This window comes from Passer domesticus, chromosome 1 (assembly GCF_036417665.1).
Source record: "Passer domesticus isolate bPasDom1 chromosome 1, bPasDom1.hap1, whole genome shotgun sequence".
In the NCBI taxonomy this organism is placed as follows: Eukaryota; Metazoa; Chordata; class Aves; order Passeriformes; family Passeridae; genus Passer; species Passer domesticus.
The window spans coordinates 79,918,505-79,933,596 of NC_087474.1; the positions used below are offsets into that span (position 1 = coordinate 79,918,505).

Consider the following 15,092-nt stretch of genomic DNA (forward strand, 5'->3'; position numbering starts at 1 on the left):
GATGTCCAAAGGGACTCCTGGTACAGTGGGGTGTCCACCTGCACCCCTCAGTGCTGTGGGCATGTGCAATCACTGGTGGGTGTCCAAAGCACAGAGAGCTGCTGCCCTCCTGATCCCAGGGACTGCAGCCCATTTCTCAGAAACTTTGGACTAGGCTGAAAAGAGGAAAATGGCTGGTAAATTGGGATGGCAAATTCATGGTACTGGATTGGGAACCAGGGGCTGACTCCAATGTTTAGTTTTTCTCTTGCCTTTTTCCTTGATTGCCCACACTATTCTCTGGGCTTGTTTTACCTTCTCTCTGCCTTGTGTTCAACAGTATTTTGGTTTTTGAGATATATTATCTTCAAGCAAAAAAAGCAATTTTTTTTTTCTGCCAGAAACATATGAACTTCAACCTTTTCCAGGAAAAGATTTCTCAGATCAGAGCTCCTTCTTGGCACTTTGAGACAAAAATCACAATCTTGACCTCTTCATTACTAAGTGTGATTGCTCTGACAGGTCTTTAGTCTGAGCACTTCCTAAAGGCTTTGGTTTCCTTCTAAAACATGATGATTCTGAAATCTAAGCTTTGACAAAAGAGAACTGTGATCTCCCAGTTCCAGTACTTGGTCTGCAAGCACTATGCCCTACGTGTTTGTACTGCAGGGGGATCTGCATATTGCCTAACACCTGCAGGCACCTCTAAACCACAAATTATAGCTAGTGATAGAAGTTTTACCTTTGTCTGGTGATTCTGTCTCAGAAACCTAAACCTGATGTGTTTCCTCAAGCACTCAGATCCACTCTGTGGACAAAAACTAAAAAAATCCCTGTTGTATCAGCAACTCCAAAGCTAAATTCAAATATTGCTCTTACCTAGGCGTATAATCCCATCAGATTGTGAACCACTGGCTTTGGCAGTAGAATGCCCAACGGTGGCAGAAGTTGTGCTAAGGCTAGACACTTATCCTACCCCATCTCTGCCTCCTTTTTCACCCAGACTCGCTTGGCTGTGCTGGCAGCACTCATTTACTGGCACCAGTGCTGCACAAGTTTCAGATAAAGGAGCACCATTTTCTGCAGTCCTTTTCCTTAAACATTTATTGTCACATCTGTGACTTTTTCTAGTTGCAGGGTTTTATATAAGACAGGAACATTGAGGTTATCTGATCAACTTATGTTGACAATACCCCACACATGGCAGAGGACAAGAGGATAAAACACTGTAAACATTGTGAATGCTGTGTCTTCCCCCTTTCCCTTTTTATTTCCTCTAAACATTATTGGAGAAGAATGTACTGCAAAGTCATAAATAAAGTATACTTGTCAGAAGCTATGATCTTAAAATATTCTAAGGGTTTGTTTGTGTTCTCTCCATAAATTGTTTATTGGTCAATATGGACAGAATTTGAAAATGCATCCTCCTTTGCAGTTCACTGATATTATCTCCATTCTAAATACTTTCATCTAGTATTAAGGTTCCAAAAAAACCCCTTTTTTCATTGATGAGAATTTTTCTAATGCTGAACATTCAATTGCACACCATTATGTTACCCTGTGTTTCTTAGCCTTAGGAGATGGTGAGCACAAAAGACTGTATGATTTTTAAAGTTACTATCAGAAGTAGGGTTATGTAGTTGGCTTGATGATTTTTGAGTCATCTCCATCTACACAGTAAAGCAAATAAAAAAAGAAAAATCTCTGTAGAAAATAAGTTTCTAATTTATATTTTTACTTCCCTGTGTCATGTTAATGACACAGTAACAGGCCAACACTGTGAAATGGTACCCTGGTGAGTAAATTATTATGAAAAGAAGTTTATCAAGGCAGTGATTTCAGTGTCTGAATAACCCATGAGGATATAGAACAGGAAAGATCTCTTTATCCAGAGAAGACACAAACCTTTAACAATGAAAACCGACATTCTTCTAACTCTCCTGGAGCCCTGAAAGCAAGGTGGTCTTCCAATGAAACAATAATCCTGCACAGGGTGATATTTTAAATCAGAAGTTAAGTGGTTCAGTCCCCTCTAGATAGTTCCTAAAGAGGCAAAAACCCCCCAACCAGTAGACTTAAAAATGCTTTTAAATGCAGGTAGTGGTTGATAGATTGGCTATTTACAGCTAGTAAGTCAAATCTGTTATGACATTTGGTAATTACCTCTTCAATAAATAACTTTATGAGTTCCCAGAGAAAAGAAGGCAATTTATCTCAGAATAAAAACAGTTTTGGTCAACCAACCCTTTGAGGACAATTTGGTAGGTAACTGTAACTACATGGGGAATTTGGATGCTCAGTGATCATTAAAAATAATGGGAACTTAAGTGTCCAGATCCTACAGCAGTTTCAAAACTCTTAGCCATGCTCTCCTGGGACAACTACTTTTTGCCCGCTGCTAAGGTATTGACACTTAAACACTCAGGAAAGAAAGAACAAACTGCATAAAAGCCCAGTGTCAGATGGTTATCTATGAGCATTTTACTGATGTTCTACTAAACTGACACGATGAAGAAGAAAACAGAACACCTTATAATTTATTTTTGATACTGCAGTAACTGATGTTTCAACAAAACAAGGACTTCATAGCCAAAGGGTTCATTGGCAACAGGATTAAAATGGAAACAGACTTTAATGGGAATGGATTTTTTGAGGCTAGGATTTGTAGTAAAAATTAACACCTACCTGCCACACGACCATATATGTTTGTTCTGCATAAACACCTGTACAGCCCAGCAGGGGATTACAGAGGTAATGCAATGGAGCTCTTTCTCCCAGGGGTGAGAAACAAATGAGGTGGAGATAGCAAACAGTAGTAGGGAAAGGTTATTAGCTATACTGGGTATCACTGCTGTTAGCCGTGGCTGATTCATTGCCTCACTAACAGTTGCCTATTTAGCAGGCTGCAATACAAATGAGTCTTTAATGGGAGCCCCTTCTCTTGCACAGAGCAGCAGGACAGCAAACGAGGGCACTTGAAGAGCTACATGGGCCAAACAGGCAAGGAAAACAGACAGACAGAGACTGACAGCTGTGTTGAGCTCCTCTCTTTTCCTTCTCTCCTTTGCTTCCATTATCGCTTCAACATATTTGAATCTAGCAGCCAGTTCCCTTGTCCTCCACTTCATGCTGAGATGTACCCTGGGCACGAGACAGCAGGAGCCCACCTGGAAGAGTGCATCCCCAACCACAGTGCATTTAACACAGCGCCTTTAGTGGCACCACTGAGTTCACCCTCATGAGGATTCGCCTTTCCCAAGTCTATACTACACAAAAAAAAAGGTTTAGCCATGGTTCAGACCAACATTTATATACAATGGTTCCATTTTGTATATAGCCCTAATATCTACAACACATTTCTGACAGACACATTTCTCTTGGCATATTCATGAGCTACAACCTGAAACCATATGCAAATCTAGGAATATTTTTTTTAACAACCCCCCCAATATTCTTTACTCACCCTGGAAACTTCTTGTGGGATCCAGATACTGTTATTTCAATCTTTATCTGTTACCACAAACTCCTCTGCTTTCTGCCATGCTCATTTACAACCCTGTGAAACAGTTATGTGTTTTCTTTTTGTATGAGCCTCATTCCAAGCCAGAGCCAAATTCTATACTTGCAACCTATCAGATCTGTCCTTTTTTGTCTCTGTTATTCTATGAAGACATTTGTAATTTCTTTCTGTCTGCCTCACTATGAAATCCTGTTTTCTTGCCCTCCTGCAGCTTCTTTCTCTGTTCAGTCTCCTCAAGGTTTTGTTGCTATTATCATCATTTGTCTCAGCATGCTCTCTGTCCTCTTGAAGGCTGGTTTGACAGATCCTCTCTTGTCATCTGCTTGAAGGCTGATTTCAGCTCTTCCTTGCAGCGCTGTGCCTATGTTCCTCCTCCACTACAAGTGTTTAATGTGGAGCTTGTTCTACCAGAGCTGCTCCTCGTGGCCCTTCCTCCTGAGGAACATCTCCAAGACAGAAGGTGCACAGGGCTGTGGGCCACAGAGCCGGTCTGATAATGTCAATGGCTGACTGCTGCCTTCCCAACAGCCCTGGCAGCCCTTCCCCTTGTCATTGTCAAAGATGTGCACTAGTCATTTGACAGGATCTCCTCTGGGTGTCCATTGGGTACCCAGAAAAGATGGCGTTTAACCTTGCTATTAGAATAAATTTACCAACTTGTGCTCACTCCTCGTGAATTCTTTGCATGGAGACTGATCATTTCCATATCACTTTCTGAAGGAGACAGAGCAGCAGCTCCTCTGAGGAGGTACGGTAGCTGTTTGCTGCATGCAGCCCTCCTTTGACATTGAACGAAACTGAGTGTCTAATTAAAACACGCAGGAACCGCTGATATACAGTCTTCCCATACTTGTCTTTCTGGGAAAGAATTTTTCTGTCCTTCATAGGTCCTTCACAAGGCCTGTAGATTTCCTTTTTATTTCTCCACTCTCTTCCTTAAAAACACATTTTTGCTGTGAAGCCTTAATATATTACACCTGCAGGTCAAGTAATACATAATATTTACTTTAATGGTTAATGTCCTCCAGATTATGCATGGATTGGAGGATGCTTGGGGCAAAACTTCAAATTTTATTTGAAGGGAAATGCTTCTTTTCATTAAGGAAGCTCCCCTTTCCAGAAGTCAGTCTTCTAAATCACACAGAGAGCCACCATAACTTCACCTCTTAAAGCCTGTCTCTCGTCTTCAAAAGTATCTTAAAATTTAAAAAATAGACTAATTTCAGCAATGGGCTAAGCACATAGAAGGTACTCCATAATCTAGTGAAGTACCTACATTATTCTTAAGAGATTTGCCAACTAGTGATCTACTACTGCTATTTTAATTTATGTTACATCGTGATTGCAATTCTAAATTAAACTCATACAGGCAAGAAAATTTATAGTTAAGCCTTTCCGTCAATCCTTAACTTTCTTCACAGTAACAAAGTGACATATTGCAAGGGCTCTCGACTGTGTCTCACAATACCTAGGCATGTACAAAGGTTAATTACTGTATTGGGTTTGAGTGACAAGGTTTTGCTGGTTGTGGGGGGGAGCTACAGGGGTGTCTATGCGAGAGCTGCCATAAGCTTCCCCCATGTCCACTACAGTTAATGTCCACTGGCTCCAGGATGAACCCACTGCTGGCCAAGGCTGAGCCCATCAGCAACGATGGCACCACCTCTGGGATAACTTATCTAAGAAGGGGAGAAAAAACCCTTCTGCCACAGCAGCCAGAGAGGAGAGAAACATGTGAGAGAAACAGCTCTGCAGACACCAAGGTCTGAGAAGAAGGAGGGGAAGGAGGTGCTCCAGGCACTGGAGCAGAGATTCCCCTGCAGCCCCTGGTGAAGACCATGGTAAGGCAGCTGTGACCCTGGAGGACCTGAAATCGAAGCAAGTGGATGCCCAAAGGTGGCTGTGACCCCCACGGGAAGCCCATGCTCTAGTAGGCTCCTGGCAGGACCTGTGAATGTGTGTAGAGAGCCCACGGTGAAGGTAACCTATGGTGCCAGGATTTGTGATTGATCCTGCAGGGGACTCATGCTGGAGCACTTAATGAAGAACTGCAGCCCATAGGAAGACCCCACATTGGAGGAGTTTGTGAAGAACTGAGTTCTGTGGGAGGGAAACTATGCTGGACCAGGAGAAGAGTGCTAGGAGTCCTTCCCATGAGGGAGGAGAAGCAGTGACAATGCATGATTAACTGACTGTAGCGTCAATTCCCTGTCCCTTTGTTCCACAGGGAGGCAGAGAAATTTGGAATGAAGTAGAGTCTGGGGAGAAGAGATGTGTAATAAATTAAATTGATTTCCCCAGGTTGAGTCTGTTTTGCTGGTAACAGTAATTGGTGAGGCATATCCCCTGTCCTCAATCTGACTTGTATTCTCTTTGTATTTTGTCTCTCCTGTTTAGCTGAGGGAAGGCATAGAGTGGCTTTGGTGTGCACTGGGATCCAGTCAGGGTCAACACACTCCAGTTACACAGATTCATTTTTTACCTTTGATTTGCTGAAAGGAATCATGCAGAAGAACTCAGTGCTGGTGTGCTCCCTTTCTGAAAACTCTTAGCACCTCTTGGGCTATGCTGTTGGGTGCTGCATAGCTCAACAGGGTAAACCCTACACCTTTCAGTGAGTGCTTGTTCTATTGGGCATCTGCACAGAAGCAGGAAAGCCATCAGTCCTTCTGACAAAATTAAAATAATTCACAAAAGGCCTTACTGAGAAACAAATCCACATGTTTTCCCCAGGGGCCTCATGGCAGCCCTAACCAGCACTATTCCTTCTCTCTTTGTTGAGGGCACGAACTAATGGCATGGGCACAAAAGAGCATCCCAATGGTGTCAGTGCTAGAAAAAACAGAAGATGACACAGATGGTAAAAATGAGAAAACCAAGAAGGAAATTCAGAAGGCAGCCCTATTACTCGAATACCTCTGTGTTTCACTGGTTCCAGCTTAAGCTTGGACTGGTTATCAACCCCTGAATGCTCAAATAAAAAGAGCCATTACAAAAATCATCACAGACAAACACTTTTAACATACAGAATGCATTTAGTGGTGTACCTTGAATTTATTTCTTAGCACATGAATTATACTTATGCTTTTCAAAGCAAAACAAGTAGTTTAAAAATTTGAACTGCCTGAGACTGCATGAAATGCTCCTTTCATCCATTCATTCTGTAAATGAGGACCCAAGTCAACTCCTTCACAACAGTTACGGTTTCTCAAGTCTGCAAACACTTTTCAAATGTGGGCTCTATCTTTTGGAATGCCATCAAGACATGCTTGCTAGTGTTGTAGCTGGTGAATTTTAAGTGCTTAGCTTTCAGATGAAATGTATGTAACTATGTTAAAAATTCCTCTGAAAAAAGTAGGTCTTATACATGCGTTGCTGTCAGTTTTCACAGTTCTATCCTTTTTTTAATTACCCAAGGCATTCTGATTACAGAGCTACAAAGTAATCTATTTAAAACTGGGTTTTACAGTGATCTAATGGGCAAAAAAACCATACGGAATTAGAAAACATTTACTTCTCTTCCCCTTCTTCTTATATTGCCAAATATGTTTAAATCAAACTTGTTTTAAAAACAAATATTCCCAGGGTAAGGACTTTCATATCAACTTCTGGTTGTTTCTGTTGAATTAGAAACCTCTGGCAATTTTTTTCCTACTGAAATGTAAATGATGACATATCGTTAACTAGCAGCATTACACCACTAAAATACTAGGATGTGTCTTGCTTGCCTCAAACTTCCCCTTCTTTAAGTGCAATGCCTTAGAGGCAGCAGTGTTTAAATGGTACAAAGTACTCCACTAGCACCAGCCTGAATCTTTATTTAGGAGAACAAGCTTCACATTCTTCCCTGCTAACACAGTATATGGAAATGTTCAGCTCCTCCATAAAACACACTCATACACTATTACTGTCTACCCCAAGGTACAGCACTGACATGACAGATTCATGTTCCCAGCTGTGACATAAGGGCTCTTTGACAATACCACAGTGAAAGCCCTATTAAGAAAACATGTGCCGGACCGTGCATCTGATGCAGTTAAATGCTATAAAAGATTTTCCAGGTGTTAATGAGTTGCACGAGCAGAATAAAAATGAGGGGGAACCGTGCACTTGGAAATTCTCAAGGAGCAGGACTCAGGCTCTCAGAGAGACAGACAAACAGCGCTTTATAAGCACCACTGGCCACACTCTGCACCTGACCACACGAGGTGATGAGCGACCTCGACTATTCACTGGGGGAACTGTTCATTGAGGATCGTTTGCATGGGAAAAGACAGACTTTCATGTCTTCCTGCAGTTTACTACATCCTTTTTACTTTGCTCTGTTTGGGAAAAAGCACTAATCATTTTCCCCCTTTTAAGCATTTTATTTTTGTTCTAAGAAGAAGGAAAACATTATGCCTGTTGCTTCTTGTTTTTAGTTTTATGGGGGATTCAGCTTGACCCAGTATAGATAAGAAATTGTCATTTAGTTCATGCTAAAATATCACTACTTAGAGTTTATGTTTTAAAGGACAGAGAGACAGTCTGTTGAACAATTTGAAAAAGCAGTGGTTGAAATTTTTCAAGGCAATGAGGAGGACTAATATAGATTCCTTTAAGATATGTATACAATCCTGTGTATGGGCTGTCCTGAGAATTTCAACCACTGATACTTCAGAGTATGTGTATATGTTATTTTGTACAACAGCTACCAACAGGAGAAATGTTTATTCATATAATCTGTTGACTTGATAAAAGATTGTTTCATTTCTTTAGCATGTGTGACTTTTATGGTTACTCTCCTTGAGGAGGTAAGTTTTGTTTTATCTGTATATGACAGGTACAGTAAGGGAAGGCTGCAATGCAGACTGTTTCATGCTGTTGTGACCACAATCACAGTCTTAATCCTGGCATACAACTGTATCTAAGGAAAAAAAAAATTGTCGCCATGCTAATTTCAGCTTGACTTTCTGAAAAGGGGAAGCTCCCAGTAATATGAGAACCAATGGAGTGTCTCCTCTCAGAAGTTAATTTAAAACCACCCATTTTCTTTCCCACAGAAAAGTCAGTACTATTTTATCTCTCATTTCCAATCTAATATCCCAAGTTGTCTACCCACTCTTCCCCCGCCCCAACAGAGTTACTTAAATTAACTTGGAGGACTAAATTTCCTTAAAGGTGTAAAAAGACTAGGTGGAGAGAATAAGCAAATCACTGTAATAACACATTGACACAGATTCTCAAAATGGATGTCTTAAGGGTTAAATTTCTCTGGCTTGCCAGGTGTTTTGTGCAAATGTTGCATTCATACAATGTAGTATCTGACCATTTAACCATATGTCAAACAATCTTTGCTATGACAACCAGATGTAGACATTGCCATGGAATGAAATTATCATTTTATTAATTACCCTTTAATTAGTTGATACAGGAGAGAACATGCAGTAATTTAGTCATAATTGGCCTGACTGAGACTCAATACTTAAAGGGATGGAATCTGTTTGTGAGACTACTTGTTATGAATAACAATTATGTCTGTGACAATGCAATTTTATTATGAAGATGTACTATGCATTTCAAACAGTATAAGTTAGTATTAAGGATAGGTATAAGATAGTATCCAGGATTCTAGCTACAATTTGATGGAAAATGTTTTCCTTGAATAAAAGTGTGTAATCCTCTGTGTATTTTGCTACACACTATAACAATGCAAGAAAGACCCCTTACCAAACTCACTGTGATGACCAAAGTGTGTTTTCAATGCATTTTATTATAGAAAGGAGGAGCCACTTGCACTTCAGACTCTTCTCAAAATATTTTAGCAATCTTCAAATTATTCTAGACTTTAATATAATATTTGCACAAGGAGTACACCATGCAAATTTTTCGAAACATTCTGATTATAAAACATTGTAATCAGAAACTTGAGCAAAGTCTCTTATGTGACCACTTGTCACCACACTTTTTGGATTTTTGTAAGAAAGTGGAACATCCTTAGATTTCTCGGACTACATAGGTGCAAACAAAGTTAGCAGCATCCTCCTCTAGACTGTAGAAATAGATATATGTCTTGAAGACATTCTTTCAACACAGATTGCTGTTCAGTCAGGACTACTCTTCACAGATTGAATATTGAGTATCACTGTAGTAGGACAGAGCACATTCAACAGCTTAAGAAAAATGCTTGTAAAGTGGATCTTAACATTGGCCCTCACATACCCAGTTGTTAAGAGATGTTTTTACATTCTGGAGCTATCATTCTGTCCTTGCTCTTCTAAACTCTGTGACCTGAGAGAAGACTGCAGTGTTTTATATTAGTTTTGTACTTTTAGATGGACAACATGCCTCATGCTTTCTCCTCTTGTCTTTCCACAAAAATCTCAGAAAGTGCAGGTCAAAACCTTCAGCAAACACAGCTCCAACAAAATATAACAAACTGCTTTACTTTTCAGAGCTGAATGAAAGCTGCCTCCTTCTGTTTTTTCTTGTGATAGGTAGCTCTTAGTTCTTTGCATGTGCAGTGAGAGAAATTTAACTGAATTACTTTTAAAACCTTGCCCAATTACAGCATGTTTATTTATTTCTTTAAGATGCATGTGCAGGCTATATTGATGTCTGATGTCCCCAAGCCAAATAAGTCTTTCATGTAAAGACTTGTAAGGTCAAGAAAGTTATATGAATGATAAGTCTGTTTCCTTTTAGAAATCCTTCTACCTTGTTTAAATGACTATGGGCTGCTTTCAAAGTTTTTTTTTCTTCTTTTTAAACACAACATCTTTTCATCCTTTCTGATGGTTAATTCACTATTACACTTCTTTAGCACAAATGTATATATATATATATATATATATATATGCATGGAAAAACATGCTGTATAGGAAAGCAAACCACCTTTTGCCTAGGGTGCCATCTTCCAGTTAATATCAGTAAGTCATATTCTGTTGCTTATAAGCACGTCTTGCTCAACAACTTATCACCACCTCCAGTACACTCACAGGTTGTATCTTCCTGCTGTGTCACAGGGAATAGCAAACACAGTATAACAAGAGATCATTTCATTAGATTACCATGAAAGAATCACCGCTGCAAGGAACTTGAGCTGAACAGGGACACAACCACAGTGTTAAAAACTCGAAACAGTTTGCCATTAAAGCTTTGTGTGACTGCTTGAGAAATGTCTTAGAGCAGCACAAAAGCTGGCACCATTAGCTTTCATCCCTGCTGAGTTGGCAATAAAGTGCACACATAAGTAAAACGCATTAATTGGTATTAGTCAATCTAGTTAAAATGTTCATTCTCCAGGCATCTTCAGATTTCATTTCCATAAAATAGGATTTCTTTAAGTCTCATAATTTGATTTTGTCCAGCCCAAAATGATATTGACACAGTGGCAGCAAAAGCACAATTACACCCGAGCTTTACAAAGGTGCTCTCTATCTAAATAGACTGGGACCCACGTGCTCCCAGTCTCTCTCTCTCGCTCTCTCCTCTCTCTCTCTCTCTCACACACACACACACAGACAGAGAAAAAAAGCAACCCACATAAAAAAACCCCCAAACCTGTGGAAGAGGAAAAAGTGATGCATTTTCCTATCATTTTCCTATTGCTATTTTTCCTCCCTTTCCCCCATATTTTTCCTACTGTGCACTACTGATTACTGCACTTTAAGATCAGAATGAACAATTAACTGCCTAATTATTCCAGTCACACCAAGCCACAATGAAATCTTTATTCAGTGTTTACAGCAATCTTTGGCAGAGACTGTCTTGCTGTTTTTAAACCAAGAAGAACTGCTCCCTTTGGCTCCCTTCAGCATCAGCTGCCTGGGTTTCAGAGCTGGATGCCAATAATCAGTCTCCTTTTTCTCTTCCAAAGTGGCTATTTTTTTTTTTTTTTAAGGGTGAAAAGACCTATTCTCATCAACTCCCCATATATTCTGCCTGATTTATGTCCCAGCCACTGGGTCTCTTCCTTCCGTATCTTTTACCATTTGTGTCCCCCTGCACCCCCTCCGCGCCGCTCCAGTGGCGCCCGCCGAGCCCCGGAGCCCCCGGACACCCCCGGAGCCCCCGGACACCCCCGGACACTCCTGGATAAGGGGGCGCTTCTTCCCTGGGAGCCCCGGAGAGGGGGCGGGAGGCTGGGGGGAGATAATTTCCAGCTCCGGCTGTACAGCATCCACCCGCATCCACACACTCACACTTTCTCCCACAGTTTTTTCCTCGTTCTGCCGAAATCTCGGAGGAGGCTCTCCGCCCGGGGAAAGTTGGAGGGAGCCGCTCCATGCCCCGGGCGGCTCTCTCTGCCCGCTCTCCGTCCCTCCGACCTGCCCCCGTCTCCCGATGGGCAGCGGCGCGGCCGGGACGCTGCGAGCCCCGCTCCGCCCGGCGCTGCCCGCTCCTGCCAGCGCGGCTGGGCACCTGCGGAGCGGGGCGAGCTTGTCCCGGCCAAACTCCAGAGCGACCCGGCGTGGGCTCGCTTCGTTCCCCACCGCCTCCTCCTCGCCCTCTGACTGCGGCTGGACAGCCAGGGGTCGGGGAAAGAAAGAAATAAATAAAAAATAACAGGAGGAACAACTGAGATTAAAACAAGGAGAAAAAGGAGTAAAGCAGAAGAGAGGGGGAAAAAAAAGAAAAAAGGAAAGGGGAAAAATAAGAAAGAAATAAAGAAAACAAAAATTAAAAAAAAAAAAAAGAGAAAAGAAAAAGGAGAGGGAGAAAGAGGGGGGAAAAGGAAAAAAAGCAGAAGAAAAAGTCCGCGAAGGAGAGGTCGGGTTACCTTGCAGTGTGGAGGAGCTCTCGACTGCTTTCCCGGCGACAGGACTTCCCTCCTCCGCCGGGTGCACCCCTCACATCCCCGCTGCCGCGGAGGAGCTGCCGCTCGCTCCCGTCTCCGGCTGCGGGAGCCGCTCGGGCTGGGGGGGCTGCGCGGCCGCGGGCGGAGGAGGAGGAGGAGGAGGAGGAAGGAGCCCCGCTCCCCAGAGCTGCCCGCGGGAAGTGGCCGGCGCTGCCCCTGGCTCGGCTGCCCGTGGATATCGCGGCGGGTCCAGCGCTGCCGCGGGGACCTGCGGGAGGCGATTGGTGCCGGGGAGCTGCGCCCTCCTGCGCCGCCCCCCGCCCTCCTTCCCGGGGAACCCCCGCCCCAGCTGCGGCCCCCGGCTATAGGAGAGCAACCGCGGGTCTCCCCTCCGCAGGGCTGGTTACATCTCGGGAGGATTCCAAAAGGCACTGCACTGGCTGCTGAGGTAGACCAAAAGTCACACAGGAGAGGCGAAGCGGTCCTTTATTTAACTGAAAGGGTACGGAGATGAAAGCTGAATTTCTTTGGAAGGCTCGATTTTAGTTAATAAACACGCTGAGACTAATGTCAGAGGTACTTTTATGAGGGCAAACAGTAAAGTTTCCTGGAGGGTTTGTGTAAGACTTTGGAAAAACAACCAAATAATAAAGGGGTTTTACATCCACCTTTAAAGATCATTTTAGCGCTCATAAAAGCTGCTGGGCTTGCTGAAGTACTCCCCATCCACAGAACAACAACTGCAAAGGCAGCAGGACAAGGCATCCTTTCTGCCAAGTGGTTCATCTTGGTCTTGACCTGAAACAACCAGGAGGGCAGGGATTGCTTATCCACCATTCCTGTGCCAGCCTTCATCTTTCTGCACAAAATGGGAAGGCAGCAAACTTGCACCAACTTTGATGATGTGTATGTATGAAAAAGAGAGGGAAACTTGTCCACTTGGGTATGAGGAGGTTATTACCTCTCTAATAGCTCCTTGTAGTAATAACTCCTTTTTGCTGCCAGCACACAGCCCATTCCCTGTCTCAGTTCAACTGGTAAATCTCAAGAAACTCCACTAAGCAGAGCTGTGCCCCATCAGTCTGTGGCCAAGCCGGTGAGTGGCAGTAGGAGACTCTAAATCTCATTATCGATTACCTGGGATGCTGCCAGTCCCTCAACAATTAGATCTTGAAATGAGGATTCAGCTTATACAGTCAAGATTTGTTTTGGGTGTTTTTTTGTTTTCTTTTTTCTCTCCAGATTTGCACTAATGATTATTTGCAGAACTAAGGTCTCACTGGCTAGTTTTCTGGCCCTGCATTTTTCATATTGATAGTAACATAGTCATTTCAGCATTACAGAAGAAAAAGGGCAGTCAGATCTCTGGAGAGAAGTTGCTGGAAGTTTGAATGCTGGCATAGTGCCCAAAACAAACGATGAATTACAGCTATGATAAATGAAGACTTGGGTGTGTTGGGAAGCCATACAATGTTCTACCAGTTTCCTTTATTTAATGTTCATCTTTGAGCTCATCCTCAGGCTGATGGAACATTTTTAATGTAGCAGTTGGAGGAGGCAGGAATGGCCTTTGTCAGCATTACTGGTCAGCCACAGAGACTTGGCACACTTCTGACAAAAATAAGGCAAAATAGACCCCTCGGTACCACTTTTCCCTAATACTAGGACAGAATACTTGTAATAACACCTGGAAAATATCAGAACACCATTACTACTTCAAGTATGATGGCAAGAGCAATGACCTCTTGCTAGAATTGAGCTGGTTACTGAATCAATGCACTTCTTGTTGTATATGAACATATCCCCATTCCTCTGCTTCAATGTGGTATACTAGGAAAAAGTCTGATTGCAATATTAAAGGCTAAATAGATGCCACTTACAAAGTTTGCATTTCAGTTTGAGTGTAGTCTGTGAGTTTGTTTTTCTTCCCTGAAGTTGGACTGCAGTAGGGGGAAAAAAGTCAGAATAAAATACATGACAGCTTTAAAAGAATGGCAACTCTAATGGATGTCTTTTGATTATTTAATGTACTACAGTAGCATGAAAATAAAATGCAGTACTGTCTATTGTTTAAATTTCTAAAGATAAATATATAGTACATAAGGCAGCTCTCCTATGTGACACAGAAAACACAAGAGAATTCTCTGATACACAGAGTAAGCACTAGAACAAATCCATGCATTTAATAAATGAACTTCTCAGTTTCACATACACAGCCAAGTGGGTTATCCAGACATTGTGTTTACTAAAGCAGATGTGGCTACACACTTTAAATTCTGTCTCATGTGTTGTCTTCTTCACAGGGACATGATTCAGAAATGTTCCTCTGACTTATCTTTTCTGAGACCTGTGCTACACAGTAAAATAGGAGGAACTTATATTTTCACCATCTCATGCTCCCCTCCCAGTACACAGCTGAATTATGCTATCTGAAGAGTGCTTCCTGTGCCTCTGAAATTGGAGTTGAGAGAATGTGGCAGAGTGTGTTCATCAACTCACCTGTTGCAGCACTGCGTGTTTTCAACCAACAGGCTTTTTCAGGAAAAATGGGAGAAGGTTTCAAATATTCATATGTGAAATGCACATACAGAACAGGTGGATGAAGAAGTGCCTCACCTCCTTCCTCAAAAACATGAAATAAAATTAAAACTTTAAATGAAAATAAAAGGAATCGAACTATCAAAACTTACATGAACAATAAAAATCAATTTTTAATCTAGAGCATTTATTAAGAACAGTTGTGATTAAGTGTCCTTACATAAAAAAGTGAATCTTTCATCTCCAGTACTTGAAGTTCTCCCTGTCACCATACTA

At 42.1% G+C, this 15,092-nt stretch overlaps 1 protein-coding gene across 1 annotated transcript in view; it reads right to left on the reverse strand.

Moving 5' to 3' along the window:
• Window positions 1–12,590, reverse strand: part of CDH20 (cadherin 20) — a 118,653-nt gene extending 106,063 nt beyond the window's left edge. The window contains exon 1 of the mRNA XM_064427234.1: window positions 12,261–12,590. The gene's annotated coding sequence lies outside the window, so the exon portion shown is untranslated. The remainder of the gene's footprint in view (window positions 1–12,260) is intronic.
• Window positions 12,591–15,092: the final 2,502 nt, after the last annotated feature.